Here is a 9892-nt window from a genome sequence, read left to right as displayed (position 1 = left end):
AATCCCTTTTTATGCAAAATTCGGAAAGCGATTATTTAAAAAATATAAGGGTTCATATTTCATCACATCATACATAAGAGTGCCAAAGAACATATACGGATCATAACATGCTCGGATTTCGGATTTGAAAGTTTCCCTAAGGCTCTAATTTAGCCTGTAAAAACTAAGACATGCCAAAAGAAAGGAAGTTGTCTTACATACCTCAAACGCTCTCCAATATGATCCAACTCAAGCTAAGTCCAAACTATGATTCGGGCTGCCCACGATCTAAAAATAAGCCATAAAATGCCAAACATTAGCTAAAGACTTATTGGGCAATAAATTCCAATTTCGCCCTTAATTCTACAGAAATTTGGGCAGCATTTCCCCTATAAATAGGCCACCCCGAGAATTTAACTCGGCTATATCAATCAACAATAACAATAACCAACCTAACAACACCAACAACCAATCCGAAAGACAAAATACAATAATCGCTTTCTTTTCCATTTTTCGACAACTTACATAAACTCAATTCGACGACTTACCTTCAAGCCAAAATCGACGCTTATACATTCAATTATCAACCCGAATCCTTACCAAAAATATTCAAGGGCATTCTAAGCAATTCATACCACATTTCCAACAACCCGGATTTTTTTTTCTCCAAGCTGGCCGAAAACAGCCCCAACCGAGACAACCCTTTAATTTTTTTTTTCTTCATTTCCAAATCATGGTTTGTATCCTCAAATTGCATTCTAACAATGCTATCTCATCAATATACCAATTACAATAAATATACAATAACCTCCAAAAACAATCCGCACATTAACAACATCATTTTGAGTCAACAAACATTCATTTCCAACATAAGATTCATAGCGACGGCGATTAAAACATTAAGCGACGTTCATTCGTTCATCGTCATATAATGTGACCCATTTCAATCAACACTATATATACACATATATGGATGATTCTCAATTGTTCTTCACCTTACAATGATCCTAATCAACTAACTAATCATTAATTCATAATTTCAATCACAACACAACAACACCCATCACACGCCCAACCCTCATACATATGGCATCCACTTCACCATTCTTTATTTCATGATTTTCAACCATAATAAGATACTACTACATGAATAGAACCTTCATAACACAAAAACAAGATCAAATCTTACCTTTTTCTCTTCAACTTTTAATAGGCTAGGGTTTTCCAATCTCTTGAATGAAGGACTTGATCACCCCAACAATGCTTTCAAGTTACTTAGGGACCTCTAATTAGTGGTTTAACACCAAGAAATTAATTTTTGGAGAGCTAAAAATGGAAGTGAATTTTCAGGGCTGTTGGCCGAGAGCCTTCAATGGAGGGTCTTCAATTTTTTTTTGTTCAAGTGTGGTGAATGAAGCAAATGAAGTGACATAAAATTGTGGTCATCTTTTAATACTTAAATGAATTGTACACTTGCCCCTTGGCCCACACTAATGTGTTGTCCCAATTAAAATTGAACACCATTTGTGTGGGCCAACCATGGAAATTGTGGATGATTTTTATCTTCCAATTTTTATCACTTTTGGTCCCGAATTTTCCTAATTGTTCCATACCAATAAATTCATGCACAACTTATATCTCAAAATAAAATCGAAGGTCAAGAATCCCGACTTAGTTTTGTCCTTAACTTATCGTAATAAATCCAGATTATTCCACTGTACAAAAATACAGGTTCTAACATCCTCCCCCCTTAAGAACATTCGTCCGCGAATGTTAGATTTATCTTATGGGTCATACCAACAATTTGGGGGAGTTTCCTTCTCAACTATCACAACAATACATTTATTGGTCAATCATCAAAGTCAAGTAGAGAATTGGATTACCTGTAGGTTCCGAAAATAAATGAGGATACTTCTTCTTCATATGCTCCTCAGCTTCCCAGGTCATTTCCTCTCGGTTATTGTTCCGCCACAACACTTTAACAGAAGCCATATCTTTGTTCCGACCTGGCGATCCAATATGGCTATAGGCTGCTCCTCATAAGATAGCTCCTCGGTGACCTGAATATCATCTACAGGAAAGACTCTGGAAGGGTCACCAATACACTTATGAAGCATAGAAACATGAAATACCGGGTGTACCGCTCCCAAGTCAGCTGGCAAATCCAATTCGTAGGCCACCTTGCCTATTTTGCGAATAATCAGATAGGGCCCAATATATCTCGGACTGAGCTTTCCCTTCTTGCCAAATCGCATAACACCTTTCATCGGTGACACTTTCAGGAACACCCAATCGCCAATCTGAAACTCTAACGGTCGACGTCGCTTATCGGCATAAGATTTCTGTCGGCTATGGGCTGCCAACAATCTTTCTCGAATAAGTTTCACCTTATCCACGACCTGCTAGACCACATCTGGGCCAATCAACTCAGTCTCCCCAACATCAAACCAACCGATCGGTGATCTACACTTCCTGCCATACAAAGCCTCATATGGTGCCATCTGAATACTGGAGTGGTAGCTGTTATTATACGCAAACTCAACAAGCGGTAAATGGTCGTCCCAGCTACCCCTGAAATCAATAACACAGGCACGCAACATATCTTCCAATGTCTGAATAGTGCGCTCGGCCTGTCCGTCGGACTGGGGATGGAAGGCTGTACTCAGGCTCACCTGGGTCCCCAATCCCTCCTGAAACGATCTCCAGAACTTAGCTGTAAACTGGGCATCTCTATCGGAAATAACAGACACAGGAACTCCATGAAGTCGTACAATCTCCCTGACATAAAGCCTGGCATAATCCTCAGCTGAATAGGTGGTCCGAACCGGAAGAAAATGGGTTGATTTCGTCAGCCGATCAACAATAACCCAAATAGAATCATACCTCCGTGGAGTGCGAGGTAGACCTGTAATAAAGTCCATATTAATGATCTCCCACTTCCACGTTGGTATCTCCATCTCCTGCAATAGCCCACCGGGCTTCTGGTGCTCAATCTTAACCTGCTGGCAATTTGGACACTGAACAACGAACTCTGCTATATCTCTTTTCATACCGTCCCACCAATATAGGCATCTGAGATCATGGTACATCTTCGTCGACCCTGGGTGAACAGAATATCGGGCATAATATGCCTCGCCCATAACCTGTCGCCGCAACCCTGCAACGTCAGGTACACACAATCTGCCTCTGTGAAATAACACTCCATCAGGTGAAATCTCAAACGGAGTATTCTCCTGTGCCGGAGCTGCATCTCTGTACTGTGCCAGAATAGGATCCTCATACTGATGTCGCTTAATATCTTCGGTAATAGAGGACTCAGCAATGCCTCGAACAGAAACCCCAACATCTCCAGAATCGGCCAAGCGAACTCCAAGACTAGCCAACTGATGAATATCGCGAACCATTTCTTTACTCTCTGATGGCACGTCTGCTAGGCTGCCCATAGACTTGCGGCTGAGTGCATCCTCCACAACATTAGCTTTCCCAGGATGGTAGAGAATGTCAACATCATAATCTTTCAGCAACTCTAACCACCTCCGATGCCGCAAGTTCAGCTCCTTTTGCCTAAAGATGTACTGAAGGCTCTTATGATCTGTATAAATGTCAACGTGAACCCCATATAAATAATGTCTCCACATCTTCAAAGCATGAATGACCGCGGCCAGCTCCAAATCGTGAGTAGGATAATTCTTTTCATGTTTTCTGAGCTGCCGGGAAGCATAAGCTATCACCCTGCCGTGCTGCATCAACACACATCCCAAACCAATACCAGAGGCATCACAATAAATCACATACCCATCTGGACCCTCCGGAAGAGTCAGGACTGGAGCCGTAGTCAACTTCTCTCTCAGCAACTGGAAGCTACGCTCGCAAGCATCTGACCACTGAAACTTATCTCCCTTCTGAATCAGCCTTGTCAAAGGCGCTGAAATGGAAGCAAACTTCTCCAAGAAGCTCCGATAATAACCAGCCAATCCCAGAAAGCTACGCACCTCTGTCGGCGTCGTAGGTCTAGGCCAATTCTTTACGGCCTCGATCTTCTGGGTATCCACCCGGACGCCATCAGCCCCAATAATATGTCCCAGAAATGCCACTGAAGATAACCAGAATTCACACTTAGAAAATTTAGCATATAATTCCTGGTGCCGAAGTGTGCCAAGTACCGTCCTCAAATGGTCCGCATGCTCTGCCTCTGACCGAGAATAAACCAGAATATCATCGATAAATACGATCACAAACATATCCAAGAACGGTCTGAATACCCGATTCATCAGGTCCATAAATACTGCTGGGGCATTTGTCAGCCCAAAAGACATAACTCTGAACTCATAGTGCCCATATCGGGTCCTGAATGCTGTCTTGGGAATATCAGCCTCTCGTACCCGTACCTGATGGTAACCCGATCGCAGGTCTATCTTCGAGAAGTACCTGGCACCCTGCAGCTGATCAAACAAATCATCAATCCTGGGGAGGGGATATTTATTCTTGATGGTTACCTTATTCAACTGCCGATAATCAATGCACATCCGCAGCGAGCCGTCTTTCTTCCTCACAAATAATACCGGAGCTCCCCAGGGTGACGCACTAGGCCGAATGAAACCCTTCTCCAATAAATCTCTCAGCTGCTCTTTCAATTCTTTCAATTCTGCAGGTGCCATTCTGTACGGAGGAATAGAGATAGGCTGAGTGTCTGGCAACAGATCAATAGCAAACTCTATCTCCCGTTCGGGAAGAAGACCTGGAAGCTCATCTGGGAATACATCTACAAATTCATTAACCACTGGGACTGACTGAAGAGTCGGTGCCTCTGCCTCTAAATCATGAACACGGACCAGATGATAAATATACCCTTTTCTGATCATTTTCTCAGCCTTGAGGTATGAAATAAACTTACCCCTCGGCGATACTGTATTACCTGCCCACTCTATAACTGGCTCCCCTGGGAATTGGAATCGGACTATCTTCTTTTGACAATCAACATTAGCATAGCAAGAAGCTAGCCAATCCATACCCATAATCACGTCAAACTCGATCATATCTAACTCCACCAAATCCGCCTTAGTGCAGCAGCCACAGATAATCACGGAACAATCTCTATAAATCTGACTGGCTATAACAGAGTCCCCTACTGGTGTAGCTACCTCAAAAGGCTCTATCGGTTCGGATTCTATCCCAATTGTATCAGCAACGAGTGGACATATAAATGATAATGTAGAACCAGGATCAATCAATGCATACACATCACGAGAGAAAACCAGTAATATACCTGTGACGACATTAGGCGAAGCCTCCTGGTCCTGTCTGCTGGCTAAGGCATAAATGCGGTTCGAAGGACCGCTAGAACCTGAAGCACTGCCACGACCTCGACCGCGTCCCGCCGGTGCAGGCATACCTCGCCCCGCAGGGCGTGCAACTGATGGAGCAGATGATGAACCAGCGGCTGACCCCGTCGGCTGAGCCACACTACCAGAACCGCTCGCCAACGGACAATCTCGCATAAGATGGCCCTGACCATCGCATGAAAAACAGGCTCCAGTAAGTCGATAACACTCTCCCGGGTGTGATTTCCCGCAATGGGAACAACGGGGCCTGGGTGGTCTGGACTGGCTGGGACCTCTAGCTATCTGTGACCCTGATGCTCTGGAGCTCTGACCGGCCCCAGACTGTCCTGCACTGTCAAATCTCCTACCGGCTGGCTGTGCACCCCGGCCTGACGGAGGAGGATGTCTGCCTGACTGCTGCTGCTGAGGCTGTCCGCCTCGAGAATCTCCAGAATAACCTGCGAATCTGGCCCTCTTGGGCGGCCTCCTGTCCCGATCTCTGCTAGAATAATCAGCTCTATGTCGGTCCTCCATACCCAGGGCATAAGCCTGTAGTCGGGCAATATCCATGTCTGCCTGCAATGCCACCGCCATACAACCATCAATCAAATAGCGGTCTAACCCCATCACGTATCTGTGCATCCGATCGGCCATATCTGCTACTATGGCAGGTGCATACCGGGCCAAAGAATCAAACTCCATATTATACTCACGGACGCTCCGACCCCTCTGCTGCAGATGCAAAAATCGGTCAACCCGCGCCCGCCGTAACTCTGTGGGCAAAAAGTGGTGAGTGAAAGCAGTCACGAACTCGTCCCAAGTAGCTGGGGTAGCACCCTCACCCCTGGATAGCTCCCAGGACTCATACCAGTGAGCAGCAACATCCCGTAGTCTATGCGAAGCTAACTCAACAGACTCAGTCTCTGAAGCCCTGACCAAATCTAGTGAGCGCCGCATCCCCCGAATAAAGTCATGGGGGTCCTCGTCGGGCTTAGACCCGTAAAACTCTGGAGGGCCACATAATAGAAACTCTCGAACCCTCAGGCTGTCACGCCTATCGTCATCATCATCATCTCTCCGCCTGCGTCTGCGAGCCTGTCCCGCTACAAGAGTGGTCAATAACTGCACAGCCTCTCTCAGTGTCCTGTCCTCCGCCCCTGGCTGAGGAGCTGGAGGCGCGGGAGCTGGAGCCCCTGGAGCTAATGGTGAAGCTGCTCCAGACTCCTCTGACGATGAAGACGTAGCAGAGTCGGCTGGCCGGGACGTAATATCACGCATCATCTGAGCAAGGGTCCGAGTATCCTTCTGAGCCCGGCTGGTCTCTCCTACTACGCCTTTTTTCTTCTGGGCGGCCGTCGCCTTTTTTGGAGGCATCACTGAAAGAAAAACAACAACAGATCAGAACAGAATCATCCTAATAGCACAGCTCTATCGCACGATCTAAGATTCAAAGAAAGGAAACATCCTAAATGTCCTGTAGCTTCCTGTTTATAGATGTGGTGCACAACACACCGATAAACAAGACTCTACTAGACACGGTCTGTAGACATTCCGAGGACAAACCGCTCTGATACCACTTCTGTCACGACCCAACCCCGTAGGCCGTGACTAGTGCCCGATCTGGGCACCCAAACACATCTATCAAACGCTATCTCAAATCATAACAAACACATTCAAGTATATAGCAGGAGCCGACAAGGCTATATTTCAAATTGGATAATTTCCAAAAAAAAATTCGGCAGAGTTTCCTTTGTTTTACTGACTATCCAAAATAATCCTGAACGCAGAAAATACCAACAAACGCCACATAGGGCCAACCACACAACAGATATACATATGCGGACCGGCCGCCACGGCGAATAGGGTCGCCCAAACACAACGTATACAAACACAACTGAACTGAGGTAGGCATAACCCACAACCATGTCCACAGACCTCTAAACAGACAGACAGAATCATAGGACGGGACAGGGCCCCGTCGTACCCATGAACGAATATATACAAATGCACTAACAATTATATACCAAAAATATAGGCTCCAGAATGAGAGGAGCACTCCGAATAGCAGAAGGGGGTGTCCTAAACAGGTGGATCACCAGGCTGTGCGTCCGTACCTGCGGGCATGAAACGCAGCCCCCAGAGAAGCGGGTCAGTACGAAATATGTACTGAGTATGCAAAGCAGAAGGTATAGAAATAAATCTGAACAATAATTGAATCAGAAATATAGAAAATATTACATATCAAAAAAAATATCAAAATGTTTATTTCCAAAGTATAAATTATGCATAGGGCACAGGAAAATGTGGTCGCCCGCCTGTCGATGGCGCCACAACACAGCATAACACCAGAAAGTTTCAAATCTCCGAATCCCCGTCACACATCACAACACAGCATAACGCCAAACACAGCATAACGCCAAACATAAGTGGAACCCGGCCCTCGAGCGAGGAGCACGGTGAACCATAAACACAGCATAACACCGGAATGTATCACAAAGCGCACGACAACAGAACCGGCCCGGGAACCGGTGAACGATATCACAGTAGGCACGAGCGGAGTAGTGAGGAATCATATGCATAAAATCATTATTATAAATCTGAAGGATAAGTAAAATAGTCATATTCGAAATCGGAATAATAATTATCACTTTTTGTTTCAAAGTTGTCGAATTTACAAAAAGGGCATCGCGGGACCCACGGACGAGTATTTACCCGGGTCAGGCCCGCCTATGGAAAACATACATATCATATGTCATATAGACTTCTACAAAAATATTGGAGTAACCCGAGCACATTTGTGCAAGATATAGCATTTCAAAAAAAATTACGAACTTCTTTAAAGTGAATCCCTTTTTATGCAAAATTCGGAAAGCGATTATTTCAAAAACATAAGGGTTCATATTTCATCACATCATACATAAGAGTGCCAAAGAACATATACGGATCATAACATGCTCGGATTTCGGATTTGAAAGTTTCCCTAAGGCTCTAATTTAGCCTGTAAAAACTAAGACATGCCAAAAGAAAGGAAGTTGCCTTATATACCTCAAACGCTCTCCAATATGATCCAACTCAAGCTAAGTCCAAACTATGATTCGGGCTGCCCACGATCTAAAAATAAGCCATAAAATGCCAAACATTAGCTAAAGACTTATTGGGCAATAAATTCCAATTTCGCCCTTAATTCTACAGAAATTTGGGCAGCATTTCCCCTATAAATAGGCCACCCCGAGAATTTAACTCGGCTAGATAAATCAACAACAACAATAACCAGCCTAACAACACCAACAACCAATCCGAAAGACAAAATACAATAATCGCTTTCTTTTCCATTTTTCGACAACTTACATAAATTCAATTCGACGACTTACCTTCAAGCCAAAATCGACGCTTATACATTCAATTATCAACCCGAATCCTTACCAAAAATATTCAAGGGCATTCTAAGCAATTCATACCACATTTCCAACAACCCGAATTTTTTTTTCTCCAAGCTGGCCGAAAACAGCCCCAACCGAGACAGCCCTTTAATTTTTTTTCTTCATTTCCAAATCATGGTTTGTATCCTCAAATTACATTCTAACAATGTTATCTCATCAATATACCAATTACAATAAATATACAATAACCTCCAAAAACAGTCCGCACATTAACAACATCATTTTGAGTCAACAAACATTCATTTCCAACATAAGATTCATAGCGACGGCGATTAAAATATTAAGCGACGTTCATTCGTTCATCGTCATATAATGTGACCCATTTCAATCAACACTATATATACACATATATGGATGATTCTCAATTGTTCTTCACCTTACAATGATCCTAATCAACTAACTAATCATTAATTCATAATTTCAATCACAACACCCATCACACGCCCAACCCTCATACATATGGCATCCACTTCACCATTCTTTATTTCATGATTTTCAACCATAATAAGATACTACTACATGAATAGAACCTTCATAACACAAAAACAAGATCAAATCTTACCTTTTTCTCTTCAACTTTTAATAGGCTAGGGTTTTCCAATCTCTTGAATGAAGGACTTGATCACCCCAACAATGCTTTCAAGTTACTTAGGGACCTCTAATTAGTGGTTTAACACCAAGAAATTAATTTTTGGAGAGCTAAAAATGGAAGTGAATTTTCAGGGCTGTTGGCCGAGAGCCTTCAATGGAGGGTCTTCAACTTATTTTTGGTTCAAGTGTGGTGAATGAAGCAAATGAAGTGAAATAAAATTGTGGTCATCTTTTAATACTTAAATGAATTGTACACTTGCCCCTTGGCCCACACTAATGTGTTGTCCCAATTAAAATTGAACACCATTTGTGTGGGCCAACCATGGAAATTGTGGATGATTTTTATCTTCCAATTTTTATCACTTTTGGTCCCGAATTTTCCTAATTGTTCCATACCAATAAATTCATGCACAACTTATATCTCAAAATAAAATCGAAGGTCAAGAATCCCGACTTAGTTTTGTCCTTAACTTATCGTAATAAATCCAGATTATTCCACTGTACAAAAATACAGGTTCTAACAATAAGTGTTTAAATATTAAAATTTAGGGAGTGTATCCG

General features: G+C 43.3%; 1 long non-coding RNA gene across 1 annotated transcript; it reads right to left on the bottom strand.

Moving 5' to 3' along the window:
• Window positions 1-7291: 7291 nt before the first annotated feature.
• Window positions 7292-9493, bottom strand: LOC132623845 (uncharacterized). Its single transcript, XR_009576445.1, has 3 exons — window positions 9303-9493; window positions 8346-8411; window positions 7292-7414 (listed from the first exon to the last, which is right to left on the bottom strand). It is a non-coding gene; the product is annotated as an uncharacterized LOC132623845 (long non-coding RNA).
• Window positions 9494-9892: the final 399 nt, after the last annotated feature.

The sequence above is a fragment of the Lycium barbarum genome, chromosome 12 (genome assembly GCF_019175385.1).
Source record: "Lycium barbarum isolate Lr01 chromosome 12, ASM1917538v2, whole genome shotgun sequence".
In the NCBI taxonomy this organism is placed as follows: domain Eukaryota; kingdom Viridiplantae; phylum Streptophyta; class Magnoliopsida; order Solanales; family Solanaceae; genus Lycium; species Lycium barbarum.
The sequence above is the reverse complement of the archived record's forward strand: the minus strand, read 5'-3'. Positions and strand labels throughout refer to the sequence as shown.